Below are 3,770 nucleotides of genomic sequence, written 5' to 3' on the forward strand. Positions count from 1 at the left end.
GTCTGTGACGCAGTGGGAAGGTGTGTTCTGAGATACTGGGGCCAAAGGACAGGCCAGAAGAATGGTCTACAGGCTGGACAGACTCGGAAAGCTGGCACGGTGGTGGGGAGAAGCGCGGGAAGCACCCTGCTGTCAGAGTAGAAATGTAGCCAGGGAGACAGGAGGTGTCTCTGATACTGGGAGGAAGTCCTGGCCATTTGGGAAAGAACAGAATTCAGTCCCAGCACAGAGGCCGGTGCGTGGAAAGCAAGCACCTGGCCAGAAAAGCAGGCCTGGGGAGATGGCCGTCAGACCATCTTCTGTCTCTTCTCTTCTCCATCTTCCGTGACAGTTCGTCCTCTCCTCAGACCAAGTTCACTCCCACAGCTGGGGAGGTCAGCCCCCCGGTACAGAAGGGAAAAAGCTCCCGTCATCAGCCCAAGTCTCTCTCTCCCAATTATGCACGTATGTATGCGTGTGTCTGTGTGTGTGTGCGTGTGCGTGTGCGTGTGCGTGCGTGTGTATCCTGGGGAAAAGTGAGTGGCAGAAAGATACCGGAAGTCAGAAGTGTTACAGTGATGGCTGTCTCTGTAGGGCAGGAAAAAGTTTTCCCTGACCTTCTTAGGCTGAATCTGAAAATTTAACTGACACGGACAGAGTAACAGGAGAAAAGCATACAAATGTATTCAATTTAAGTTTTACGTGACATGGGAGCCTTCAGAAGGAAATGAAGACCCCAAGGAATGATTAGACTTGGATGGTTCTATGCTAGGTTTGATGACGAGTGGACAGTCATGGAGGAATATGACAGGACAAAGGGTATGAGGTGAGTGTAGTGAACTAGGGAAACTGAGCAAGGCCTGTTTGGATTCTTGCAGGTGTCCCTCTGTCTTGGGGAGGAGGATGCTCCTTTCCTCTGGGTATAGGAAGGGTGCTTGTCACATGAGGGTTTTATGAGCTGCTTCAGAGGAAGGTCAGACAGTCCTTCCTGCACATGCCATTTCTCAGATTCCTCCGGCTTGAAATATTCAATATGCCCAGGGGCCATATTTTTGGGTAGCATGTCCTGAACCCCATCATCTTCCGTATGGAAACATGAAGCAAGGGGAAAGTCGTTTCAGCCCCATCCACTGGTAGAGTCTCAATATATGCATTTGAACAAACGAATGCGTGATTTAGACGCATTTAGTAGTAGCTTTTCGTTCACCTAAAGACCGTCTTTATAGCCACATGTTTTATAATAGTTATAATTCTTTTATTCTTGGGCTGGGATTCCTTGACTCCTCCCTCTGAGCCATGTGAAATGCACATGCTTTCACTTCCTTCACAGAATCTTGCATTTACTTTTTATTTTCTAATAAACTTCGAAATTGAATTGGAAACTGTGGGGTCTTGAAACCTGGATAGTTCTTCCTACCAGCTGAAGATGCAAGAATAAAGGGAAGGGTTTGAATCTGAGTCTAAAAAGGCAGATTGAGCGAAAGACTTCACACTCAGTATAACCATCTTCAGAAATGGCCTCAGCCTCACATTGGTGTCCTTTCCTCTTTTCTGGCCTCCAAGCTCTGTTAGGGCTGCCTGGGCCTAACCACTGCCAAGGTACCTGCTTTGGGCAGTGACCAAACACATCCAAGCTCGCAGCTCTTCTCTTCTCAGAATACCTTGGTATCACTGACACGCTCCTCTGACAGCTTCCATTTACTGAGCATCTCCTAGGTGCTGGCCAGAGTGCTGTGGGCTTTATGAGTATGAGCTCTTTAAGTACTCACGCTGACCCCAGAAGGTAAACATCATCTCCATTTTCAGAGGCAGAAACTGAGACTCAGAAGGTAAGAAACTTGCTTGAGATCAGAGTTGAAATTCATATTCAAGATTGCCCTATTCCAAAGCCTGTTCTTTTTCTACTGCGCTATTCAGATTTCTCTATCATAAAAGCTTTTGGTTCTCAATAGTTTCCTATTAAAATTAAATGCTCTGGAACAGTATGAAACCCTAAGAGCTAATGTCTTGGTTAATGCCAATTGAAATATTGCCTGGCAGCAATGGAGGTTCAAGATAGACAATTATCAGGGGACAGCTGAGGGGCAGGGAAATAATAATTGAGAGAAAGTATAGGAACTATGATTAAGATTGTTTTGTTCTAGTCTGCAGAAGCTCAGGGAGAGCTACAAAATAAATGTGATGCTGTAGGGATCATTTGCCATTCTTCTCCTGCAGTTTAGCAGCTGACCCACCTTCTCAAGTTTGGGGTTCCTCGATTATGAGTCTGGTGGTCTAACTTCCATCACAGAAGATACTGACACTGACTTTTCCAGTCTGCCTTGCAGCTGGGCATTAGTATATGGCCTGGAACCTTCAGATCAGACACCCCACCCAAGGCTTTGAATTGGCAGCATTCTGGAGTTCTGGAGCAGCAGCAAGTTTGACTTCCTGGGCCAAAGATGGCAGTGTGTTCAAGGCACTGCTATATGCATCCTCTAGGACACAGTGGCCAAGACAGGGTGGCCCGAGTAGACCAATTACACAGCAGGTTCTGCAGCACCATTCCTAGCTATTTCACCCTGAGCATGGTTCTTCAGTCCCTCCAATAATTCTGTGAACTATTCAACTTCTCTCTTTTTGTAAATAACAACTACATGAAGATGTACTTCATACACAATAAAATTCATTCTTTTAAGGTATACAATTTGGTGAGTTTTAGTGTATTCTCAGAGTTGTGCAACCATCAAAACTATATAATTATAGGGGGCCAGCCAGTAGCTGAGTGGTTAAGTTCACATGCTCTGCTTCGGCGGCCCAGGGTTGCGCTGGCTCAGATGCTGGGTGCAGACCTAGCACCTGGCATCAGGCCACGCTGAGGCGGCGTCCCACACAGCACAACTAGAAGGACCCACAACTAGAGTATCCAACTGTGTACTGGGGGGCTTTGGGGAGAAAAAAGGAAAAAAAACGATTGGCAACAGATATTAGCTCAGCGCCAATCTTTAAAAAAAAAAAACAACTATATAATTATAGAAGATTTTGATCATCTCCCCCCTAACAAAACACGTACCCATTGGCAGTTACTCCCCATCTCCCTTTCCCATAGCCCTCGACAACCACTAATCTACTTTGTATCTTTTTAAATCTACTTATTCTGGACATTTTTAATAAATTGATTTTTATATTATGTGGCCTTTTGTGTCTGGTTTCTTTCAGGTAGCATGATGTTTTCAAGGTTCATCCATGTTGTAACATGGATCAGTACTCCAAATGATATTCCATTGGATGGATATATCACAGTTTGTTTATCCATTCATCCATTGATGACTATTTAGGTTGTTTTTGTGTTTGGGCTATTATAAATAATGATACTATGAACATTCGTGTGGAACATACATTTGCAGTTCTCTTGGGTAGATACCTGGGAGAGGAATTACAGAATCACATAGTAACTCTGTGTTTACCTTTTTGAGGGACTGCCAAACTGTTTTTCATAGTGTCTGCACCATTTTACTTTCCCTTGCATCGTATAAGAGTTTCAATTTCCCCACATCCCTTGTCAACACTTTTTATTTTCTGCCTCATTCATTTTAGCCATCCTAGTGAGTGTGAATGGTAGGTCTGATTTTTATTTCCCTAATGACTAAGGATGCTGAGCATCTTTTCACGTGCTTATTGGCCATCTGCATATTTTCTTTGGAGAAATGTCTGTTTAAATCCTTTGCCCAGGGGCTGGCCCCATGGCCTAATGGTTAAGTTCACACTCTGCTTCGGTGACCCAGGGTTTCGCTAGTTCAGATCCTAGGCGC

The sequence above is a fragment of the Equus przewalskii genome, chromosome 7 (genome assembly GCF_037783145.1).
Source record: "Equus przewalskii isolate Varuska chromosome 7, EquPr2, whole genome shotgun sequence".
NCBI classification, from domain to species: domain Eukaryota; kingdom Metazoa; phylum Chordata; class Mammalia; order Perissodactyla; family Equidae; genus Equus; species Equus przewalskii.